Source organism: Ptychodera flava, chromosome 18, assembly GCF_041260155.1.
Source record: "Ptychodera flava strain L36383 chromosome 18, AS_Pfla_20210202, whole genome shotgun sequence".
Lineage (NCBI taxonomy): Eukaryota > Metazoa > Hemichordata > Enteropneusta > Ptychoderidae > Ptychodera > Ptychodera flava.
This window is the reverse complement of record NC_091945.1, coordinates 10263645-10281258: the sequence shown is the minus strand read 5'-3', so window position 1 is coordinate 10281258 and position 17614 is coordinate 10263645. Positions and strand designations below refer to the sequence as shown.

Genomic DNA, 17614 nt, shown 5'->3' with positions numbered 1-17614 from the left:
AAAACAAGAACATTTGAGAGGAACATCTGGGCTGATTGTTACGCAAAACATATAAAACATATCAGCGAGTTCAGACTATAGAAGTGATAAAGAATAAAATGATTGTATCGCTTTACATTTCAAATAATCCTTCATTTCTTCCAAAGTGCTCGTCTAAATTTCAGGCTCAAAGCTGTGTGAATTGTCAGTGTAAAATCATTTGATGATACCACTTTGATCGTTGAGCAAAGTGGGGTTGAGGTTTAACACAATTTGCACAAAGCACGTCGGTCTTAGACAAAGGGAACGTTCGGTACAAGATAATAAGGCTCCAACTACTATACCCTTTTGACTCTCTAGTCAACAAACACACACGTGCATTGCCTCAAAGTTCTCATCTTGACAAGGAACAAAAAAGTGGAAATATAAATATGCGCTCTTAAGAAACTAAATCAGGCATGATCTTAAAAAATTGAGAGGCTCAAAAGTTTATCAACCGGAGAGTAACATACGATGGCCTGCATCTCATCTACTATGCAACAGTCATCCCATGGTTGAGTTATCGTAATCTCCCGTTCTTTTGTAATGTAACGCACACTAATGGAAGTCTGCTCAGGTGACTCAACTGCACGTAATTGATACGTCACTTCCGGGTATCCAAAATGCCGTAATGGTTTAAGGAGCCGCCGAAAAGGAAACCAATGTCATCTCGATTCTTGTTTAACTACATTATCGTCCTCTTCGCTAATGTCTTGAAGATTGCTTACCGTAAGTGTAGTGTTGGCGTTTTAAAAGACTTTGCTCTTACGGTAGGCACACAGAAAATCCCAAAATAGCAATAACGTGTTCTTATAATGATATACAATTTTGCCTCTTAATTTTGTTCATTCAATGTACAGAATACTTGTCTGCTTCGAGAAAATTATGCATGTCTCTCAAGTTTTTTTTATATCCTGATTTCTGTTATTTAGTATCCAGATATTTTGTCTTAAAAATTGGTAAAATAAACATTTTTTATATTTTGAGCACATACTATTGACTATATGTATATATTCATTATAGTTTTGTTTAGTGTTGATTATTACGAGAATCATATTTAAATTTTCAACCTGTCTTCCATCACTGCATGGTTTATGACTATGGTATCCCACCTTATCAACATGTAAATTTCGAGCTCAAAATGTTATAACTTTTCCTGTTTTTAGTAGAAATGTACAAGTGAAAGAGTTAATTTGATGAACCTGGATGAACTCCAAAGTACTGCTTTATGACTATAAAATAGGGAACGTCTCCAAGATGTTTCCAACTTGGCTGATGATTTCAAATGATTGTCAAAATTGAGCATCTTTGTGTATGAGGTTGTCGAAACATTTTCGTTTTATGAATACTGTCTTTGACCCTTGTTGTATTCTATCTTCCACAAGCAATTTACGGCGAAGATGCATAATATCGGTTATTAAACCAACTACACATCCCAATGACTGTCGCATCATGCGAGCAACAACACCGTCAAAGTTCTTGAGTTACACAATACTGTACATAGAGTAAGTAATCTTATGTTATTTTTACTCAGCATATTTTGAACTTCGAGGCTGTATTTGATCATTAAATGGTAGCACATGATCGCAAGAGCAAAACTGAACACATTACCCGGGCCATGGGAGTTATTTCTCCCTTTTATTACCCCGAGGGGCCGAGCGTGACCGCAAATGCGTCACTACTATATTCCCTGAGGCGATTCCTGATCAAAGAATTGACGAAGAGTCCCGCAGTGCGGTTTCTTTACTTTTATGTCATTCTAAAATCAAACTTGTTGTGATCAGGAGAACACCAATCATTAAAAAGGGGAAACACTCTGTCTCTTTCTATCGTCTGTTTCTATTCTTTCAAATATAACAACTAAAGCTGTAAGCTTGTCTAAACCCCTTAACCCTGTAGATTCTTGAATAATCTCTCAGGCTCAACAACCAATATGTAACAACGTTCGTTACCTTTTAAAGAAAGAAATAAAGAAATGAAATAATTTGGGCATTACTTGAAATGAGGGTTGACTGTACGCTAACTCAAAACGTAAATGTGGATATCAGGTGCGTTCTTGATGACCTTCGAAGATTAAAATCAGGTGCAAAAACTGAAAACCTATTATGAGTAGCTATCGAACATGAGGTCTTTATGTAACAATATCTTTAATTTGTGAAAATTGTAATGCTATATGAAAAATGATGTCGCGGCTCTGTATAATTTCCTGGGTAAAGAATGCCATCGATATCATTACACTTTGATAATGAGGTTATTTGAAATATTGATGGCTGAAAATACAATACTACTACCCTCTCCTAGCGCGCTGTAAACCTGCTATAAGATATAAGAGAATATATCGTGATAACAAAAATCGTATTAGCGATCAATCCCTGCATCAATCCTCTCTTAAATTACATCATTATAACCATTTCAGAAGACCAGTTACTGGGATTGTCTTTCCCTATATCTTTGCCATTCTTATCCCTGATATACGGACACAAATTGCGTGTAAAATTAGCCTTAAGCTCGCGTTATCAGTAGACCATAAAATTTCGGCGTGTATCTAAGGGGCATGTCATTTCAATTACAGCGGGGTGTTGTTTTTGGCTGAAGGTATGTAGGAGGATAGCAAAGAAAAGTAAATGGCTTTTATTTAAGTGAAAAATACAATCATATGAAATGTGCTCACTTCTTTTTAAAAGGAAATTTAGAATTCAATTTCAGAATATGGTATAAGATAAAAACACCCCTAGTTGACTAGACATGACGATCAATTATCTTGTCACAATACAAACTATAGATATACAGTAATGAATTACTCTTTTGTGTTGATTTTAGAATAATTTCGTCAGCCCGATGATAAATAATGTTGATTCTACGACGCATTTGTATAGGGCATAAAACAAACACAGGTTTCAGAAAAGGATAAAGAATTATCGTCCACTAGGTAATGAAATTTAGATTGTAAACAGTAGTTTATTGTGCCGTAAGTTATTTTTTCATTTTTTATTATTATAATTGTAATTATTATGAATTCAGGAAAAAAGTATTATTCAAAGATGTAATAAAAAGAGAGTGTCGGCTACTGTCATCAAATATTTTGAATTTTCTTCGTAAGATGTGGGAACATAAGATAAACATATTCTGTTCTAGTTGTAAGTCGTGATTCCGTACAACGTGCGATACATCGAGTTTCTCCATTTGTCTACAAAATATATCGATCTTCATCACACTTTTTTTTAAAGCCTAAAAGTTGATGCGAAAACAACTTTCATCGCTACGTGTTCCCGATAGATTAAAATTGCTTCAGTTGATTGAATTATCAAACGGTTTCTTAGGTAAATAAGTGTGACATTCAAAAACTTAATAGGTATTTATTAGTCTAGGTATTTGAGCTTCTAAATTAAGAAACAAGTATTCGATCAAACTCTCCGTAATACTTTAAACCACACCCTCTGGAATAGAGATCAAAATCAGGTCCAATAATCGTTATCATTCAAGGTAACTATGAAATTTACCAGGTCCAAGGAACATATCGAAAATAACAAAGGAAATGGGGTCATCTTGAACCACAAAATAGTGGTGGTACCAGGTGTCCAGAATGCATGGGTAAGCGTACCCTGCCAGCTAGCCGCACCAGTCAAGATTGACCCAAAGCGACAGATCCATTGTTATTTGGTGAATTCACCAAATTAGTTTTGTGAGTCAAAATTTGGTATGCTGTCACTCATCATTCGAGAAACAGACAAGGTCATATTTTGATGCATCATCTCCGTATCTACCGTAGAACTTCTAAAAATGATTTCACTAATCTACTTTCTGAGAACCCTTGCCTCACTAACTTTTGAGCTAATAGGCTGTGTCTAACTCGAAAGTCTTCATATGAATTGCATGCTCTGCTGTATCTAAGGAGTTGTGAAATATACACACCATAAGCTGGAGATGATGGTATATTGCTCGACAAAAGGGGAAAGTTTATGATTTCAAAATTGAAATCGTCTCTTTTGTCATACAGCTTAGTATATAGTGTATTTTGTCTAATTTCAAACAATACGTCTAGGTATGATGCCGAGTCCACACTTTCAGTTGTTTCTTTTATTTTTAAATCATCTGGGTAGACGTGGTGTAGATAATTGGATATACCAGGATTGTTTAAACTGATGAGATCATCAATATATCTGTTGGTATTGTTAAATCGCTTGGCAATCCTTTTACACCCAGAGTTCTGAAGTGATTGTATGAACTCTGCTTCATACGAATACAAAAATAAGTCTGCAAGAAGTGGGGATCAATTTGTGTCCATGGGGATGCCTATGGTTTGCCTGAATGTCATGCCAGCAAACTTGATAAATATGTTGTCAATTAGGAAATATAGCATTTGAATCACCTCAACAAGAATCAAAAATAAAAAAAGAATCAAGAATAAAAATCAGGGATCACAGTAAAAAATTTGGTAATAGAGAAACACATTTCCAAAAATTTACCGACAAGTGAATTTCAAAATGGTCTCCAACCCTGTGCTAACTCTATGGGGAAACATAAATTTTCGATTTTCACAGAAAAAAGGGTAAAACACTAAATAGTCGTAATATCTGCCCCAGAAGCGCATTCTACCTTCAAAATACTGTATCCTAACGAACATGGAATAAGTTAGACAGATGAAGCGCTTAAAGCCCCAATAGTTGTGAATGTGTAATTAACTGATCTCAAAATATCCCTTGTTTTCCCAAGAGTTCTCTTTGAATAAGATTCACTAAAGACTGAAAAAGGGTATAACACTTTCATAAGTGTTGAAAGTGGCATGTAAATTCAAATGTTTTAACATCATTTTAGATTTCTCCCATTTTCAAAAATAATAATATAAGAAAGAAAATAAAGATTACAACAACAAAATGTTGGCCATCGTGTGTTGTGCATTCAAGTAAATGGCATCATGCTTGTTTCTGCTATGATCACGATGTGTATGTGCAGGAAATACTGTTTTTTGTACTTTTCCGCGGGGCTCCATTTTATGAGTGCGGCACCATTTATTATTCAGCCTCTTAAAACATGTAGGCATGGGTCAAATCAGCGAGCAGTGATACTTTTATAGACATCCTTCAGTTAGCATATTTACACGAACCAAGCTTTGTTTAAAAATAAAATCATGAAGATAATGCATACAATTCTCAGGGCTTTAAATAAATATAAATAAAGTTATTATTATATTTAACACATTCCTTCTCATTGTAATTTTCTATGTTGTAATTCTCAGTGATAGCATTTTTAACATATCCAACATTAGTTGCCGACTATAAGCTATTAATTAAACTTGTACAATGAATCTAAACTTGCAAAACTGTTGAAGCAGAAACAAATGCTGATGTGGAAGAAAAGGTCACAACAACAGCTGGTGTACTTTCACGTTAAAGAACGCTCTTAAAGATGTTATACTTTGCATTGGATATTGAGAGGGAAGACCTGACAAGTAACCTCTAAAGAGTACCTAATGTCCGTTGCTATGAATTTAATGGAATGGTAATAACATACTATTGATCGGCCACCTGTTTCCAGGCCATTTCCATCTGAAGACACGAAAATTACCGACTGCCGTCCATGTTACACGACACACTTGAAAATTGAATGTAAATTTCGATAAAGACGATTATAGTTATGTGAAGCAATGGTGCATGACTTGTGCCGACTTAACGTCGTGTAATTGGAATTTCAAAAGAGACGGTGCGATGTTGCGGAATGCTTGATGATTACCTGGGAGTAGTGAAGAGGTAATATCAAGCCAGTGGCAATTACGAGATTTATCAGGAGCAAACCTGTAGCCACACGTCCGATCGATATCACTCCCGGTTCTAGGTCGGACCACTTCTTTAAAAGGCAAGAACCGCCATCAGCCTTGCAAAACCTTATTTCGCGAGCTTCAGAGTGAAACTCTCGTACAGCCTCCACGGAACGTTTCACAGATAAGGCATCAGCGAAAATTATCACAAGGAGGTTGTGTGCGGAAACATGTGTAGTGAAGATGAAAGTTGTCCTACTTAAAACAAACCTATGCGGAAACACTGATCTGTTCCGGCTGTCTCCGCGGTTAGATATAGATTATGCTTATCCTGCCGAGGCTGTACGTTGACAAGAGAGGGAGAGCGGTTATGCTCATTATAACACTGTCGAATAACAAACCTAGAACGTGAACAACGTAGGCACGTTATTCTGAAATTAGACATTGGCTTGTTGCGGTATTACACAGCTGTCTCCCATTGGATAGTTTCTGTGTTCAAATGGTAAAAGCACAGGTGGACATGCTGCGTATATCAATGTTGCAGCCTCTGCGAGCGCAGACCTCGTATACATCACAGGCTCAATCAATAATAATACATTTGAAAGATAATATCATCGATCATGACAATGCAGGTCCAAAGCCCTACATTACTGACATGCTTTTGTATGTATATGAATTTTGAAAGTAAGCTTATCGGCATTGATATTATTCAAAAGCATCGTATGTCATAATACACACAGCATACAAGTAGTTTGACTTTGTATTAAATTCTGACAGAAAAAAATCCGAGTTTGCACAGACAGCTAATGAATTGGCACAGGGCGGATTTTCTTATTGCAATCGACATAAAAATGTTCTCTTTTGCGCTAATAAAAGAATATATATATATATATATATATATATATATATATATATATATATATATATATATATATATATATATACAAAATGTATACAATGTGCCCTCCCGGTTATCACCATAATGGCTTTATGGCAACCTCTGAACTTGGGCACAGATATATAATATAATATAATATAATATAATATAATATAATATAATATAATATAATACAATACAATACAATACAATACAATACAATATAATATAATATAATATAATATAATATAATATAATATAATATAATATAATATAATATAATATACTTGATAAGTGCGACCAAGCTTTCTGATGAAAAGACACTTGCTGTGTTAATGTTTAAAGACACAGCATGCTATTTCATTCAAAGCTTTTGTTTTATTCAAAACCGTTATCCATCTCAACGCACAGAGTAGATTACAGGGCATTTGTTTGAGCTAAGTCCACAGAAGCATACGATCGTTTCAGATGTTTTAAAGATGAAATTCACGCGGTTATTACCTTTTTAAGAGCCAATATAATTGATACATAGCTCGCATTTATCAACGAGTAAAGCCCCTGAGCCAATGCTCGTCTTCTCAATGTAGAATTATTCACAGAGAAATTGCTAACACCTATTATCATTCAGCTAGAATAATTGAAATCACAGACACTCAAGAATTTTCGTATTGAGTGTGTGCGAGCTTACAGTGCATCGATACTCTACACACGCTCAAATGTTTGACTTGAAGGCTTGCCATACCCCGATATATGCATGCTGCATGGAGCGTGAATAGTCCCTTCCATCGATTTAATCTCCTGTACTGCAACATCACATAATTATAGGTAAAAAGAGAATATTATAAACCATTACTTAAATATTATTATTATTTTTATTGTATTGCCAAGACAAATTGATTGGAATCGTGTGTCTTTGACAGAAAATCTGGTTTTACCTTTCCTCTCAATTTTATTTCAGTTCGAATTCTATCACGGTTCAATTGTGTTCTTACTGTTCGTGACCTAAATAAGAATAAATTAAAGATGTTATCTTTCCGATAAAGCCTGTGTTTTACTTATTGAAATGTATCATGGGATCTGACATGATCCAATACAAGTGCAGTTGGTGATTTGTCCCAGTGCACTAGCAAGTTCAGCTTTTAAGGAACAGGATGACTCATATGAACAAGGAAAGATGCGTTTGAGCAAATTGCTATATGATTATAAATCTTGCATTGCATTTTCACCTAAAATTGTCTCCTATCTTCTGTCAAAATTTGACTTCCACGTCTTGCTTTGATATTAATAGTCAAATATGGCCAGCAATTTATCGGTGGATGTTTTTAGAGTCAACGTATGACTCGTGATGTTGAGATTCAGAAGTGAATGAAATCAGTCGACAGTACAAAAAAATAGCGTCAATGACACTGTAGCTCCCATCCTGGACTGTTTAGTGTTTGTTCTCTGGTCAGATATTTGAACATGTGTGAAAGGGATAAAGTGCATGAAGTGAAAATACTTATTTACAATGACATAGTCCCCACTTGTAATAGGAGTATTAGTCTTGATGGGGCAGGAAAATGTGGTCTTTAAGAAGTATCACTGGAGTGTATATGTTGAGATCTATGGGCACATAGGTCTATGTCGTTGTTCCCAATTTGAAACACATGAGGCATGTCTAAGTTATGGTTCTAAATCGGGAAAAAAGATCAGACCTCTAGCAGTATAGGCCAGCCAAGAAATACATATGCGCATTATAAATGAGGTACAAGATGTGACATCTTAAGATCTAATATCCTATCAAAATTGGAGGGTATAGAACTTGTGGTTACTAAGTTATGCATATATATGTATAATCAAGGTAAAAGGTCATCGAGGTCACATGACATTTTGAAAAAATAATTATATTGCTAAATAATCCCTATATGCCAAAAAATCAGATCTCTAGCTCTATTCGCTTGCCCAGAATTAGATGTGTACATAATTAATGAGGTAAAGCGTGTGTTGTCATAAGGTCTCCCATCCTGCTAAATACAAAAGGACATAGCACTTGTGGTTACTTATTTATTGACATAAACGTATATTTTAGGTAAAAGGTCATCGAGGTCACATGACATTTGGTCAAAAAATTTCTCTCTATAGTTATCCCTATTTACCAAAAATAAGACATCCAGCTCTATTGGCTCGCTAAAAATTAGATATGCGCATAATTAATGAGGTACAATATGTGGCGTCATAAGGTGTCCCATCATACCATACATGAAGGCTATAGCGCTTGTGGTTACTGAGTTATGGACAAATATGTATATTTGAGGTCAAAGGTCACTGAGGTCACGTGACATTTTGTCAAAATATCCGAGATATCTGCGTTAACGGATGGACTCACGGATGGACGAACAGACGGACATGACCCAATCTATAAGCCCACTGGACTTCATCCGTGGGGACTAAAAATTGTGTCACTGCATCCTTTTTGAATATGAATATGATGAGAAACTAAATTTTTATTTTTCGTGGCCTTATACATGGGAGTCTACGGACGTGTAAACTAAAAATATGCAAATTTCACCACGATTTGCCCAAATTTGGGAAAGGTCACTCCTATGCACTTCCATACCAAGTTTCAAATCAATCGGACTTGTGGTTTCAGAGAAGAAGATTTTTTGACCAAAAATGGGAGAAAATTACAAAAAAAATCATGAAAAATAGCAAGTCCAAGATACTGACCCAAGATGTGCACAATCATTTCATGTCAGCCCAAAGTACTTACATGCTAATTTTTCATGTAATCTGCTCAGTGGTTATTGAGTTTTTTCAATTTTGACTGTTTCTACATTTTTTCACTTAATTTGCATATTTTTGGCAATGACAACTTCATTTGAACAAAATCTCATCTACAGCCCATCATCCATGTACACACCAAATATCAAGATGAAATGTACAGCGGTTTTGGAGTTTTTGATGTTGACGGACAGACATACAGACATATAGACATACAGACATACAGACATACAGACATTTCCCTAACCTATAAGAATAGCTTCCATTGCCATATATACATATGGCTATGGGAACTAACAAAACGAGGAAAATACCATTGGCACTGTTATGCGCATCATGTGTGCGCCTGTGTACAAAAACATGTACGCAGAAAAAGTCAAGCTCTTATCGTGTTTCTTACAATCGCTACAATTAAACTCAAGATTTCAGTAATTAGGGAGAGTGTTACGAACGATATGGTTAAAGTATATGGCAAATTGAATTTGTTGACTCTATGTCAATTATCTTACCTATTATTTTAACACGTAACTTATTTGGCATCTTAAAATGCACAGACTTGCAATATGGTTTATTCAGTGCAATGCCTGTATTTGTATGTGTAATAATGAGAGACGAAATTAGAAATAGACACTTTCTGTTTCGTCATACATTCCCAAACATATATAAAAATTTTGACCTTTCGATAAATGGTCCACAAATTTAGGTCTCAGATTGTACATGCATGGCAGGTATGAAATATTCAATGAAATGTCACACAGAATTTTGGAGAACCCAAGAATGATGACTATGGGGTCTCTGTTCACTGAATAATTTCCTCCTTCGAATACTTGTTTACTGGTAAATTTGTTATATAACTGATGCATGAAATCGGATTTGCAATCATCACTTTAAAAGGATATTCTCAAAAAATTTGATGATTTGCCAGTTGTGCCAGCGAGTATTCTTGTTACTTTTACTTCAGCTAAAGAATTTATAGTAGACTTGACACTCGAGAAGAAAGTCCCTACTCTACCAATAGTGTCTGAGTGCTGTCGAGCTGGAAGGTTATCGCATGAACCCGATAGATAGAAATTTGTGAGATTGCACCAGTTCAAGTGGTGAGTAAATTATTGTGCTAGTCTAAATTGAATGGTCCCAGTAATTATTGAATTACTGAAAAAATGAGTTTCATAATTTATTGGTTCAGACTCTTCTGAATAAAATGGAGAGAATATAGAGTGTTGTTTGGCAATCTTACTCGGTAGTGTCACCCTGATCACCAACATTGGCGCCGAAACTGAAACGCTTTGTCCTTGACTATTAGAACTCAGTAAGGCTGCAAATTGACATTCTCGAGATGAAGGCATGGCGGGTTAATCATATACTCCGGAAGATTTCACGAAAAAACTCCAACAGTCTACAAAGGGCTTCGATTCGATTCAAATATCAATAGGTGTACTGATTATACAATTGAGCAATGACATTTTAGTTATTCAGAAGCTTGAACACAGATTTTTACAGCATCCCCTTAAGGTAGAATGCGCCTCGGGGACAGATATTCGGACTCTCAAGTAAATTTTATAATTGTTTTCTGATCTATCACTTGGTTGGGTTCATTTAAAGCCCTTGGTGTAAGAAAACCTTTTACCGTCTTAGTTTTTCGAAATTCGAAATTTTTCTCCATAGAGTTAATACAGGGACGGCGGCCATTTTGAATTTCAAATATCGGTAAATTTTGGGTCATTTGTTTCTCCAGTATCAAAATTTGCACGGCAATCTCCGATTTTCATTCTTGATTTTGAAAGAGAATGGTTTAAAGATTCCTTGAGAAAAGTAAGCAAAAGTTTAAGAATTTCACTTCCGAGGCGCATGCAACTTAAGATATTGAAGAAAAACAAATACAAAATATAACTTAATCAAGTAAACACAATACTCTATTATGTTTACCAAACAGTCAAGTTAGTACCAGGTGTGTAGCACGAAAAAATTTGAACGATCTAACACAGCTTCTCTTCCAAATGCACGAATTTGTCTACCTCTCCAATTACAAACGAGCTGTGACGTACTAAAAATAACCGCCTCTTGTCATAACTCGATTAAACACGTTCATAACATTACATTACAATTGCTGTTAAGGAAAACCTTGACAAATAACATTCATAAATACGTCTGCTATTTCATATACCCAGGAAAGCAAAATAGAGCTACTCTAGCCACTTTTATTTCGCTTAAAGAGAATTCGATTACGTAAAACAAATGTATTCCCTTTAATGTGTTCGTAGGATAAGTAATATCAATTACTGCAATAACGGTGTGAAGCCTTATACTTTCGACGCAGTCATTTTTCAAACAACTATAGCTGATAACATTACCACAAACAACTTCCGTATCTACTAAATATTCCTGGTCGACACGATTGTGGATACGGTCTTAATACATTGCTTTACCAGAGACTTCAAATCACGTGTACTGATTCTTCAAAGCCTGAAACCCCATTCTCTACCTGCCAAGGCATTACAATTATTTGTTTTTGTCAAATGCTTTTCCTGCTAAATTTGCTTTAAGAAAGTGATTCGAATCTAAAATCACATCCAATAAAACAATGTTCTGTTGATCAGTGGCGGAGAATGATCTTAGCTCAATGAATAGCAGCATGCTGACGATGAAGAATGGGTTTCATATGAGCTAATACAGGCCTCAAAAGTTAAAGACAAATTTTTGTTCAAACTTTCCTTAATGAAACGATCAACCATTCTCTCATCAAATCATGAATACAAATAAGGATCACCGTGCACCGTACTAGAGAAACAAATTACTGAACATTTACCGATATTTGAAATTCAAAATGGCCGCCATCTCTGTGTTAACCTTGTAGGGAAAAATAAAATTTCCGACTTTCGAAAATCGAAAACGGTGAAAATCGTTCTTACTCCCAACGATTTCCATTGAGCCCCCCCCCCCGCAAATGGTAGATCAGAAAAGAAATATCAAAAATTGAGTCAGGCTATCACTTAGACCGTAAGCATTCTACCCCTAGGCCCATGGGTCAATAATTTCATTTTTTAAATATTTCTTGAATTTTCACATAAAAATTTCGAGCTACTCTTAACTTCGTGAAATAAGCTTACAAAGTAAAACCATTGTATTGTGCAACTATGAAATATTACTGTTAAGGTAGTTCGCGCCTCGAAAGTAAAAGACTTTAACTTTTGTTGAAACATTCCTGAAGGAATCTTTCACCCATTCTCTTTCAAAATCAAGAATAAAAATCGGGTGTCACCTTGCAAAGTTTAGCACAAGAAAAACAAATAACCCAAGATTTACCGATATTTACATTCAAAATGACCGCAATCTCTGTGTTAACTCTATGGAGAAAAACAAAATTTTCGAATTTCGAAAAACTAAGCCGGTAAAAAGTTTTCTTATACCACAAGCTGTAAAATAAACTCCCACAAGTGGTAGATCAGAAAAGAACTGTAAAAGTTTGAGAGTCCGAATATCTGTCCCCGTGGTGCAGTCTCCCTCATAACATATTTTTTCGTCAGAACATATACTTTGGTCAGCAGTGATATCGAACATCACACACATACTGGCATCGGACAATTTGAACTCCGCGTAGGCATCTCAATATAATTGTGGAAGTAGAGTAGGAACCGATATAATACAAATAGTACTAAATAATGCCTCGAAAATGAAAGATTTAAACTTTTTGCTCAAATCTCCTTTAGCAAACTTTCAATTACAACTATCTTTAAAGATCAAGAATAAAACTCGGGGTTAATCGTGGCAGCCTTTGGGACTAGGGAAGCAACTTGCCCAATGTCTACCGATATTTTGAATTCAAAATGGCCGCCATCCCCGTCATAAAAGCCAAACCGGTAAAGACTCTAATAACTCTATTAACTTCATAATGAACGGCCAAAATGGCAGGCCAAAAGAACGCTGTCCAATTATCTATCCCTGAAGTGCATGCTACTGTATTTGTCCATCTAAAATTGTGGCTAATAGAGTTTTCAAGTTAACATATGCTAACGCATCAAACTAACAGTTCTGTAAGTTGTATATTTTTAAAACACTTTGTAAGGTGGATAGACACTTTACTATCGAAACGCAAGTACATTTAAATATACTTTGCTGCGTGAACGCCGTGTCGATTAAATATACAACACTGCCGTTGTAGCCGTGTACCATACCAATTTTAGAGGACCATATGATCTCATTGACAACTCAAGTCATTAATAATCAATTGCCCGCTTGGCGATATGGAACGGGGTATATACGATTTCAGTGATAGGGTTTTGATTGACAGGCGTGTTTGGATCCAGAGCAAGAAGTTTTTCCAATGTAACTAAGGAATGTAATCTTGTCTCACCGAGAAATATTTCATTATTCATGCTGACAAGTCAAGCTGTTAAATTATTTTTCGTGGCGACCTGTAATAGTCAGACGTTCTGAGTTGGTCTCTAGTTGCCGCCATAAAAACAAAATTACCTGTGTCGAATTGCCATTATTATACAAACTACGTACGTTAGCATGGCACAATTTGAAAATAGGTATATTTACACGAGAGCATTTGAAGACTTACAGAGAGAGAGAGAGAGACAGACAGAGAGACAGACGGGGGGAGACTGAGAGAGAGAGAGAGAGAGAGAGAGAGAGAGAGAGAGAGAGAGAGAGAGAGAGAGAGAGAGAGAGGGGGGGGGAGCACAGAGAAAAATTCCCCTTGTAATGGACGCGTGGACGACCTCATTTGTCTGCTAAAACGAACTGAAGAAATATACAAGGACGTACAAAACGATTGCAAAGAAGATATATGTGGACAGAAAAAGACCCCACAATTCATTATCGGATAATTCCGAAAATGCTTTTAGCGGTAAGAGGTTGGATTCACAGTTCGTCCTGAAAATTGTGGCTTTTACTGAAATAGTGGTCATTTATAATACTTGAATCCTTTACGCATGCGTTGTGATATTAGTAACAGGAGGACTTCAAAGTAAATTGTAGTTAATAGGGGAAGGACTGGTCCTTGTGCAATTTGAAATCCCCATATCTCTGAACTTTTCAACTCGCCTAGGGACGCGTAGTATAAACGTATGCTCCTTAAGGATAAAAGATACACGCCAATCGCCAATCGTGTCTTGCCCATTACTTGTATCTCATTTTATCATCGCCTCCGCGATGGCTTAGCGATGTCATTCATAAAAGGTTCCAATATTTCTTTTTTATCGGAATTACCCCGCAAGAGAAATCTGGCCGAGGCTGGTTTACCGAGGCGAAGATAAAGATTCATTCATAGGTGGTCATGGCATCCCGTCTAATCCCAGCCAGGCAGAATCATTAGTAGGCAACGGAATGGCTTGCTTAAGTAGTAAGAAAAGTTAATTACACGGCTCGCTATGATGGAAGCAATAATTATGATACTGCAATCAGAGAAATATACACCTAATTCGTTTCAACATTATCTAATACACGAAAACTCAAAATTAATCTTACGGTATAATTAACTTTGTCGTGAATTTCAAAGAGCTGTGTTATCTACTTAGAAAAGCTGGACATCATAAGCCTTTCCTTTTAAAAATCGGACAAAGGACAAACTCTTTGCAAATATCCGTCAGTTTCAATAACGCATAGTCGAACGTGCGAGTTTGAATAGGTGTAGTGTTTGATGGAACTTTCTACATAGATAGCGCCAATAGGGCGCGTGTTTACCTCACTTTGTTTTTCTAAGGACGCGACTGTTGTTGTCGACATATGCTGAAGTTGTTTTCGTAAGAAGTAATGCATTGTGCAGCTAGACCATGTCTTTCAGCTATCGTATTCTAAAACGCCACCTCCCATGAACTGAACTCACGTTCCCACAAACTGGCACTAACCTGTTACGTTCTGGGCGTCCAATTCCCGGACCATAACTTTCATGTCAGCTTCGTGGATGAACGTTACAATGACTTTAATCTCGGGTTTGTTTTTAATTCGCTCCACGACTTGCCTTACTTGCTCAGTGGTGACTTGGTTAGGTACCAGTTCGCGGAAGGCTACGCAGATATTCCTAGCCTCGGCTTCTCGCTCGAACTGCTCTATGCCGAAACGCCCGTAGTCGTCATCTGTCGCCAGTGTTCCGACTGCGTTCCAGCCAAAATGCTCGACTATTTCGACCATGGCCTTAGCTTGTAACTCGTCGCTCGGTATGGTCCGGAAAAACGACTTGTAACGATACCGGTTGCTTAGCAACGGGCTGGTAGAAGCGTAACCCACCAGCGGGATGTTGAGAACACCAAGCGTACTAGCCACTGCCATGGTGACAGATGACATTCCCGCGCCTATTACAGCCTTCACAGAATCCGACTCATTCTTGAAGGATTTTCTGATGAAAGCGACAGTGCTATCCATGGCTTGGGAGATAGAATCACAAGTATCCCGTATGTCATAACCCAAAGTAATGTTTTGAAGAATGTCATCACGGGCGTTGATGTACCTGATGGCGTAAACCATTGCCTCGGCCCATTGGAAAACCTCCAGGTTGAAACTCTCGCATGCCTCTTTGATTGGTCCATTTTCCAAACTGTCGTCGAGGCGCAAAATATTGGAATGGAAGGGAAATAAACCGCCAATCATGACATCGCCATGGCTGTAGACCTTTGTCGTCGACGAAATTCCAATACTCACAATGAACACTGCCACGACAAACAGTGACAGGAAGTGACCCTTGTGTGCCGAATACATAGCTTCGCAGGAGCTGAGTTCTACAATTTGGTAAAAATAACAACGCAGTGAATTTGAACTCCTGAATAGACGATTGAACAGAGCAAACTAATGACGATGATGTTTCGGTCTTCCACTTCCCGCCTTAATTCACTTTATCGGTGTGTGTGGAGAAGTGGCCGCACGTTTTCAATCTTTCGTCATCTGTCTTCTGGTTATTTCATGGCAAGTTCGCGACTGGAGTTGCTAGAATTTCAAGGTTGTATGCAACTCTGAACGTTTAGCGCAACACCCTGATCTTGTTAAAATTCCTTCATATGCCCGATACTTTATACCGATGACATGAAGATGGCTCAATGGTTCTCAGTATGCAGCCGTGGTGACTAGTTATACACAAATAACAACCCACAAATGTTTCACATTATCGGGCAGACATCTGTGTACTTAAAAAAACATTACCCTATAATAAGATAGCTAGAAAAGGTCCATTTGAAAGTACTAAGGCACAGCAGTGCTGCTCAAACAACTCACTTAATGGATTCTCCAACCCAGCTTCTCAACAAAGCCGTCCGCTCGCCGATGGCATGAAGCCGCATTATGGCTGTGCGCTGTATCTGCTACCTTATATTACATGCACACTTTCCGAAGAAATGAAACCGAGGCAGTGTCACGTGATCCCGGTAGAAGAAAGTTAAGCGACGGTACAGCGTGTATTTCAACGACTATGCCTGTTCAGAACAAGTCCCCTTTCACTTAGCATAGTATTAGCGTAACGATAATAACATGGCGTACAAAATAGCGACAAACATCAAAGAGATTTCATTTATTAAGAGTGACCAGGTGCTAGGTCATCCCATTCAAATGCCTGAATATATTACGGCTTTAATTGTTTTGTGTTTCGTGATTGTTCAAGGTGCAAAATGAGTTAATTTGACATCTGTTAATGGATGACATTCGCATTTGGTATTGTCGGCCTCCCAGGTTGAACCGGATCTTGTAGTAATACAGATCGAAATTAGTGTGCGAGGCATGAACTCGGTGAGAGTAGTGCGGCATTATTAATTCAATAGCGACAGCCGGTATAGGCTAACGAACAAATCCAACAAATTCTATGAAGGCAATGCATGCAGTAAATGGATGAGATATCATCGCTATTCACAGAGAAATCAAGTGAAAGCTACTGACTCTAGACTAGCTGTTTACTCCGTAAAAATAATGAATCTTACACTGTATATGCTACACATTGATATCTCTCGCGCCCTCGTTTCAAATTCGCACAAGAACTCCTACCATTGATGAACGGGGCCGCAACTCTCACTGGGTAATATCGTTGCGGGATTTGCCTCATATTTTACGTTGGTTTCCCATATTTCCTCATTCTGAGAAGTTCCAAACAGCTAGCCACCTTTCGATACGTCACGCTACATTGTTAAATGTCATATGGCTGTTGATAAGTTTCGCTTGACCCCTCGGATTTCTCAACTAAGAGAGCGCTGTAAACCAGAGGTAACTATAGCAACAATCGA

At 37.1% G+C, this 17614-nt stretch overlaps 1 protein-coding gene across 1 annotated transcript in view; it reads right to left on the bottom strand.

The window, feature by feature from the left end:
• Positions 1 to 16696, bottom strand: part of LOC139116806 (extracellular calcium-sensing receptor-like) — a 94069-nt gene extending 77373 nt beyond the window's left edge. Inside the window, exon 1 of the mRNA XM_070679481.1 lies at positions 15263 to 16696. The gene's annotated coding sequence lies outside the window, so the exon portion shown is untranslated. The remainder of the gene's footprint in view (positions 1 to 15262) is intronic.
• Between the last annotated feature and the right edge of the window lie 918 nt (positions 16697 to 17614).